Source organism: Oncorhynchus tshawytscha, linkage group LG32, assembly GCF_018296145.1.
Source record: "Oncorhynchus tshawytscha isolate Ot180627B linkage group LG32, Otsh_v2.0, whole genome shotgun sequence".
NCBI classification, from domain to species: domain Eukaryota; kingdom Metazoa; phylum Chordata; class Actinopteri; order Salmoniformes; family Salmonidae; genus Oncorhynchus; species Oncorhynchus tshawytscha.
Window position 1 is genome coordinate 15,677,292 of NC_056460.1, and position 9,110 is coordinate 15,686,401.

Sequence of the window (9,110 nt, forward strand, 5' to 3'; positions counted from 1 at the left end):
CATCAATCGGTCTGCATTAGAGCAACGATTTCCCTTGAGTGTCCACCTGTAAACTGGGAAAATTGAACAGTGCACATATTTCATCCTGGGAAAAGTCCCAGTTCTTATTATTTTATACTCAACCGACTGTACCTCCGATTAGAGAGACAGATACAGGATCCAAGGCAGAGTGACAAGTGCTTTACCAACAACATTATGAAAGGGGGTTGATGTAAGTCTGTAAAGTCAAAACAACAGCGGTGAGGTCTAACGTGTCAACTCAAAGAGCACAAAACGATGTGAAAGATTCAAATGATGTAAACAAGCGAGGGATGTGTTTCACTGAATACACTTCTCAAAATTGTTCTTACATTTTTTTTTTTTTTGGACTTTCCAATATCAATTAGTTTAAGAGGCAACATTTCAGCTTTTAGGAAATCTGATATGACATGCGGAAAAAAGCTTGTTAAAGCTTGTTAAAAAGAGCTTGTTAAAAAGCTTATAATGCATTTACAAATGATGAATTGATCCAAATCTGGTCATTCCGTGCCCCCAACCCCACCCCCTTTTCAAAATCAGCCTGACATGTCAGAACTAAGAAAAACAAGTCTTCAGGTGCCCAGCCGCCACAGCAACACACTGTCATGGCCGACTCACCGAAGATCCCAGCAACAAGGACAACAACATAGTTTTGTGCTACTTACAAAAAACTGTAAAACCTTTCATTTCAAAACAAAACACTCCAACACATTAAGAGCTTAAGTTTACAGAATTATAACAACTCAATATTACATTTAGTACCCCTATGTAAGGTACCAAACAACACACAAATAAAACCCTTTATATAAACACCACATAATCCCCAAAATAGCATGTAGCTAGCATGCCAGTAAACAGAATGAGCATCTGAAGTATATTATACAATGAGTCAGGCAGATAAAATGATTTACCAGAAATATATATTTTTTGTTTCAACTGGTTCCTTGTGTTTCGCTGGGTCACGGAGGACGATGTCATATTGTACAGGCGCTTGATGCAAGAACCTGTTTTTCTCCCGTTAAACACATGCCCGCTAGCTATCGTTTGTAGCTGAATCTCCGAGCTTATAGCAAAAAGGAGGATTAACTAATGCAGGTCAAATATTCCAAGGCACATTTTTTTTTGCTTTTTCAAACGATAACTATTCATTTCAAATTGACCACCACTATATCTTCTAAAAGAAAATGTTATGTTGCTAAGCGGCTACAGTTTCCTAGGCAAAACCAATTGATATTTTTAACCCAGTAACGGACAGAAAATATTTTTAAAAGATCAGCCAAAATTTGACCCTGCTTTTTGTAGTTCAGGGTTAGACCATTCACACTGCCCACCATGTTTCCAACACCAAACTGTACAAGATATGTAAAACAGTACGTATATGCAGCATGGGGGTTTTCTTCCTCTTATCTTTTTCTTTTTTTTAAATCAAAAGTACCAACCAACAGCAACACAATTACAACCAACCAACCAATGAAGGACAATTTTCTCTAAGTAGCCAAAACACACTGAGCATGCCGTCCAGTTACAAAGGTACAAAACATGTCAATTATTGCACAATAGAAAGGCTCAAAAGTGTTTGTGTCCGATGCAATAGTATTGCCCCAAATATGGATCAGCTTTTTCAAAGGTACAGGATTTTTGACTGGTGTCTAACCCCTGTCAGTCTCCCCAGCTTTTGCCATGATTCAGCGAATCAGGGAGCTGCCCTCCCTCCCCTACTCAGTCTTAATTTCCAGGGTGGTTGGCATGGGTTGATCGCTGTGCCACTTCTTCATGTGTTTCTCTAGAGTGCTGTACACACTGAAAGGCATGTGGCAGATTTCACATTTATAAACGTCCTTGCCCATCTGGCCGTGGGTCTTCATGTGGCGAGTGAGCTTGCTACTCTGGGCGCAGGCGTAGCTGCACAGGTCACACTTGTAGGGCCTCTCTCCCGTGTGGCTGCGCCGGTGCACTGTCAGGTTGCTGCAGTTCTTGAAGATCTTGCCGCAGTACTCGCATGTGTCGCTCCGCCGGCTGCCATCCTTGGAGCTGGGGCGCCCGCCGCTCCCTGACAGGTGGGGGGTGCTGGCCCCACTCCCCGTCCCGCTGTGGCCCGAGGCCCCGCAGCCGCCGTCCATCTCCTCGGGAGGCGTGGAGTAGCGCATGCTGCCGTTCTCGGAGGAGTGCTCGGAGGATGTGGCGAAGGGCGATTGTCTGGTGGAGTACTCTCCAAAGCTGAGTAAGGGGTCCTTGAGTTGTCGGGAGGCGGCATAGCCGGCCAGCCACTGGGAGTAGACGTTATCTGTGTTGGGGATGGTAGGCGTGGGAGGATCCAGTTCTTTCTCCACCTTGATACGCTTGGTCATGGTGCTGAGGGACCCGGGGCTCCCCATCAGGAGCTTCCTGGTCAGGGCCTCATTAGAGAGAGGACCCAGGCCATTGGCTGTTGGGGTGGTGCCACAGACCTTGTCGGCCCGGTCCGACTCCAGTGCCAAGTCCTCTTCACAGGCGTCCCGGGGAGTGCTCCGTCGGTGGGGATGGGAGTGGGGGTGGAGGGCCTGGCTGTTCTGGTGGTGCCGGGCCCCTTCCAACAGCAGGCTGAAATGATAATCGGTCTTCTCACCTTCCTCAGTCTCCATCTCTTCCTCTGCCTCCTCTCCTTCTTCCTCCTCTTCCTCCTCTTCTTCCTCGTCTCCCTCTTCCTCTTCATCTCCCTCCTCCTCCTCTTCTTCCTCTTCCTCCTCCTCACCATTCTCAAGCAGGCCGTTGTTCTCACTCTTGAACTTGGCCACCACGGACTTGAGGGCGCTGGTAGCGCTGCCCACCAGGTCGCTGGTGCCTGGGTCGGGTGAGCTGGAGGTGGATAGGCCGTCATCCGACTTGGTGTTGAGGGAGTTCTTCTGAGAGTGCGTCTTCATGTGGCGCTTCAGCTTGCTGGCCTGGGTGCAGGCGTGGTTGCACAGGTGGCATTTGTAGGGCTTCTCTCCTGTGTGGCTGCGCCGGTGCACGATCAGGTTGCTCTGGAACTTGAAGGTCTTCCCGCAGAACTCGCACGACTTGGCCTTGAGCGGCGTGGTAGGCTGGGCCGGGTTGGGGGTGGAGCGGAAGCCGGACGAGGGTGACTGGGAGGTGGAGAGGGGAGGCGTGGCTGAGAAGGGGGGCTTGGAGCCCGGCTGGAAGGGCTGCAGCAGCCGTTGTATGGGCTTGTTGGGCGACAGGGGTGGGGAGGCCCCCGTGGGTTACCCGCCAGCTCCCGCAGTCTCCTTGAGAAGTCCATGGCGGGCGGTGGGTCCAGGACCACTGAGTTGAGCCGCATCACCCTGTCGAAGGTGCTCGGGTGATGGGTGGCCAGCGCCAGGTTCTCTGGGCTCAGGTGGTGCCGTGGAGGCGGACTAAACAGAGGAGGCGTCCGGGGGTAGCGCCCCTCGTGGGGGACAGAGGTGGCCCCTTCCCGGCCAGACCCGGACCCAGGCAATCTCAGCAGACTGAAGGGGCTCCCATCGGCCAGGTGGACACCATGGAGGGGGCTGGGAGGTGCAGTCACCCCCATCCCAGGTGGGGCGGCTACCCTGGGGGTGAGGGGGGCTGCCTGGCTCGCTCTCTCCAGATAGATGCGGAAGCCGTGGGTGTTCTGGGCGTGCTGGAGCAGGAACCAGGCACTGCTGAACGGATGCTTGCAGGTCGTACACGTGTAACTACTGGGCTCATCCTTATCTGTGAATAGGAGAGAGAAAGAAGAAGGGTTACTTGACTGAAAGAGATTGAGGACCTCTAGGATTGCTAGACCGTGATACTTCATATTTCAGTTCGACACCAAAGATATCCATTGTATTTGATAAATAATTCAGCTTCAGTTTTTACCAGCTTAATTAATACACTGAGATTTAAACATGCATTCAATTACACAGCCCATCTAAACAACACCAGCAATGAGATCTCAATCAGTGTATACAATTTACACAGACAAGGAGGTAATTAGGAATATTTTAAACAATAATTGAATTTCAATGGCCCTTGCACGATGACCTGAGATTTGCCTGACAATGCGTTTGTAATCTCGTTAAACACACTCAACCATCCACCATAGATGCGTTTAGAGAATTAGAGGGGCTAAAGTAGAACATGTATCTAATGCTGACACATTTACATTTCACATTTTAGTCATTTAGCAGATGCTATTAGCCAGAGCGACTTACAGTTAGTGCATTCATCTTAAGATAGATAAGTGGGACAACCACAGCCATAGTAAATACATGTTCCTAAATAGAGTAGCTAACTAAAGTCAGAGCTAGTAAGGGGGAAAAAAGTTAATTAAATACTTTATAAAAATATAGAGTGATGGAAAAAAGTATTTGATCCCCTGCTGATTTTGTACGTTTTCCCACTGACAAAGAAATGATCAGTCTATAATTTTAATGGTAGGTTTATTTGAACAGTGAGAGACAGGATAACAACAAAAAAATCCAGAAAAACGCATGTCAAAAATGTTATACATTTATTTGCATTTTAATGAGGGAAATAAGTATTTGACCCCCTCTCAATCAGAAAGATTTCTGTCTCCCAGGTGTCTTTTATACAGGTAACGGGCTGAGATTAGGAGCACACTCTTATAGGGAGTGCTCCTAATCTCAGTTTGTTACCTGTATAAGACACCTGTCCACAAAGCAATCAATCAGATTCCAAACTCTCCACCATGGCCAAGAACAAAGAGCTCTCCAAGGATGCCAGGGACAAGATTGTAGACCTACACAAGGCTGGAATGGGCTACAAGACCATCGCCAAGCAGCTTGGTGAGAAGGTGACAACAGTTGGTGCGATTATTCGCAAATGGAAGAAACACAAAATAACTGTCAATCTCCCTCAGCTGGGGCTCCATGCAAGATCTCACCTCGTGGAGTTGCAATGATCATGAGAACGGTGAGGAATCAGCCCAGAACTACACGGGAGGATCTTGTCAATGATCTCAAGGCAGCTGGGACCATAGTCATCAACAATTGGTAACACACTACTCTGTGAAGGACTGAAATCCTGCATCGCCCGCAAGGTCCCTCTGCTCAAGAAAGCACATATACATGCCCTTCTGAAGTTTGCCAATGAACAGCTGAATGATTCAGAGGACAACTGGGTGAAAGTGTTGTGGTCAGATGAGACCAAAATGGAGCTCTTTGGCATCAATTCAACTCGCCGTGTTTGGAGGAGGAGGAATGCTGCATATGACCCCAAGAACACCATCCCCACCGTCAAGCATTGAGGTGGAAATATTATGCTTTGGGGGTGTTTTTCTGCTAAGGGGACAGGACAACTTCACCGCATCAAAGGGATGATGGACGGGGCCATGTACCGTCAAATCTTGGGTAAGAACCTCCTTCCCTCAGCCAGGGCATTGAAAATGGGTCGTGGATGGGTATTCCAGCATGACAATGACCCAAAATACACGGCCAAGGCAACAAAGGAGTGGCTCAAGAAGAAGCACATTAAGGTCCTGGAGTTGCCTAGCCAGTCTCCAGACCTTAATCCCATAGAAAATCTGTGGAGGGAGCTGAAGGTTCGAGTTGCCAAACCTTAATGACTTGGAGAAGATCTGCAAAGAGGAGTGGGACAAAATCCCTCCTGAGATGTGTGCACAAACCTGGTGGCCAACTACAAGAAACGTCTGACCTCTGTGATTGCCAAAAAGGGTTTTGCCACCAAGTACTAAGTCATGTTTTGCAGAGGGGTCAAATACCTATTTCCCTCATTAAAATGCAAATCAATTTATAACATTTTTGACATGCGTTTTTCTGGATTTTTGTGTTGTTATTCTGTCTCTCACTGTTCAAATAAACCTACCATTACAATTATAGCCGGATCATTTCTTTGTCAGTGGGCAAACATACAACATCAGCAGGGGATCAAATACATTTTTCCTTCACTGTATATATATATATATATATATATATATATAGTACCAGTCAAAAGTTTGGACACACTTACTCAGTCCAAGATATTTATTTATTTGTACTATTTTCTACATTGTAGCATAATAGTGAAGACATCAAAACTATGAAATAACACATATGGAATCATGTAGTCACCAAAAAAGTGTTAAACAAATGAAAATATATTTCATATTTGAGATTCTTCAAAGCAAGCAGCTTCCTGAGATAGTCACCTGAAATGCATTTCAATTAACAGGGTGCCGTGTTAAAAGTTAATTTGTGGAATTTCTTTCATTCTTAACGCGTTTGAGACAATCAGTTGTGTTGTGACAAGGTAGGGGTGGTATACAGAAGATAGCCCTATTTGATAAAAGACCAAGTCCATATTATGGCAAGAACAGCTCAAATAAGCAAAGAGCAACATCAGTCCATCATTACTTTAAGACATGAAGGTCAGTGAATCCAGAAAATTTCAAGAACTTAGAAAGGTTCTTCAAGTGCAGTCGCAAAAACTATCAAGTGCTATGATGAAACTCTCTCTCATGAGGACCATCACAGGAAAGGAAGACCCAAAGTTACCTCTGCTACAGAGGATAAGTTCATTACAGTTACCAGCCTCAGAAATTGCAGCCCAAATAACTGCTGCACAGAGTTCAAGTAACAGACACATCTCAACATCAACTGTTCAGAGGAGACTGTGTGAATCAGGTCTTCATGGTAGAATTGCTGAAAAGAAACCACTACTAAAGGACACCAATAAGAAGAAGAGACTTGCTTTAGCCAAGAAACACAAGCAATGAACATTAGACCGGTGGAAATCTATCCCTTGGTCTGATGAGTCTAAATGTTTGATTTTTGTGTAGGTGAACGGATGATCTCCGCACATGTGGTTCCCACCGTGAAGCATGGAGGAGGAGGTGTGATGGTGTGGGGGTGCTTTGCTGGTGACACTGTCGGTGACAAAAAAGGGAGCCAGGGAATGATTTGAGGGTGGTGCTATGAAAATGCATTTCATGTATTATTATTCTATTTGGGATAGTTTCATGGTTTACAGATTGATTTGAAATCCTCTCAGGTGTATAGAAAAGAAGAATAGAGAAAGGAGAAGTGAGATATGCAAAGTAGCACATTCTCTACACCACTCCTCAAATGTGCCTCTTCTCTTTCATCTCTGCTTTCGTTTCTTCTCTCCTTTTGTTTCTTATCCCTTTTTTCTGTTTTGTTTTATCTGTCAGGCAGGCAGGCAGACACTTAACCAAAAACATGAATGTGCTGCCAGCTATAAAGATTAGCCGTTGCTAAGATGGCGGACGGGGCAGAAGCCCAGCCTTGCTGTACCCCACTGTGGCTGTCGAGGCTAGGGGTGAGGAGGACACTGTGCAGGCTGGGCTCCTGCTGCTAGAGCAGCCTGAAGGAGGAGAAGAAGAATGCGATGAAAAACAGATTCTCACGTGTCGGCCTCCCTGCCACCCTGGCCCTCTCATGACAATCGCACTTAAAGAGTCACTCTTTTATATGTACGGCCCTTGTCAATGATATAGCTATACCCATTGATCCATTCATCCCTCAACTTTATAGCAAACTGAGTGGGGCCGTTTTGTTGTTTTCAAATCAAGGGTTGGGCCTTTAAAGGCCAGCAAGCAACAGGGAAATGTGCATCCAATCAAAGGCAGCTCCACAGAAACATTTTTTTTTCACTGAAAAGAGATCTGGGGGGCTGGCAAATTATGGATCATTACAATCCGCAAAAATTACAGTTAATTGCTGCCACCTGCAAGGGGCTCTGACCTCCTATGGATTTTTTCCATCATAAAAAGGCAATTTGCCCACATTCTGCCTTTCCACATATACTCACATATAAAAATGCACTGTGTTTTTTGGGGGGTCATTATATTGATGTAGTGGAGGTATAGCAGCTTATACACTTTATGTCAAATTTGATTTGATTTGATTTACATCTTATGTATTTCCAACATGTTTTTTTACTGAACAAAACCAAAGACCCACATTACTCTTAAAACGTTCCTTTACAATCAAGCTTTGTTGTCCAGTTCTGCTTGGATTTTACGGTGGTTCTGCAACCCTTTCCTGACAACACGTGCCACCCTACAGTCTCCCTATGTGGGGAAACTGATGTTGTTGAAAAGGACGAGGCAGGAGGAGAACGGCTCACGTGGCGTGTCCACCTTCTCTTCCTCTGAGGCCTTCACCTGTCTATCTGTCGGAGGAGGATCGAGGCACACGCGTGGGGTAGCGCGTGTGAAGGTGCCAGGCGTGAAGTTGCCATTCGTAATGGCTGCCTGAGACGACAGTCGTGAAGGACAGCGGAGCGCCACAACGCGGCCGGCCCCTAAATCATTTGCCTATACATCAGAAAAATACATCTCTCGCTGTGCAATCATCTGGTCCAGATGACGTTTGAAACCTCCCTGCTCACGAGACGACAACACAGGACAGTGTGGATAATTGATGCCCTCGTCATATTGATTGGCACCGAGCCGGACCAATGTGACGTACCCATTCCCACCCGCCTGTCCGGCAGACACACAACAACAAAAAGAAGATATCTAAATTGGCCTTGACTAGACTATGGGTGCTTCTCAAATGGAACTCTATTCCCTATATAGTATTGACCAGGGCCCATAGGGGGCCATTTGGCACGCAGCCTATCCCTCTCTAATGATCCCGGCTCAAAGGGAAGGACAGCGTGTGAGGAAGCAGAGAAACACGTCCTGACAGGGCATTTGATGGCCTTGAAGATTATAAAAAGGAAGGAATATGTGAGCTTGGGGGAATTATCTTCTGAAATTTCTCTAGTCCTCCAATGGAAAGAAAAGAAGAGAACCCTTTCAGCGAGCGGTCTCCAGATTCTAGAAGCTCTAAAGCTAAAACTAAGTCGAGGTCCCTTTGAAATAGGACCAGGAGAGGAGAGACTGGGCTGAAACCAAGGCTGGGGAGAAGGATTACAGAGATAGGGGGAGGGGAGGAGAGAGAGAGAGAGAGAGAGAGAGAGAGAGAGAGGGGGTGGGGGAGAGAAAGAATAAAAGATAAAAACAGAGAGAGAAAGAGAGATAGCAAATAGAAGAGATGGAGAGAGGGAGCGTGAGAGAGCGAGAAAGAAAGAACGAAAAGAGGAATAACAGAAAAAGAGGATAACAAGCCTACCAAGGACATTGCAGCCCGTCGCAACAC

The 9,110-nt window shown here is 46.3% G+C and overlaps 1 pseudogene; it reads right to left on the reverse strand.

Annotated features, from left to right (window-relative positions):
- Nucleotides 1-207: 207 nt before the first annotated feature.
- The window catches only part of LOC112230240, a 45,709-nt pseudogene continuing 36,806 nt past the window's right edge, over nt 208-9,110 (reverse strand).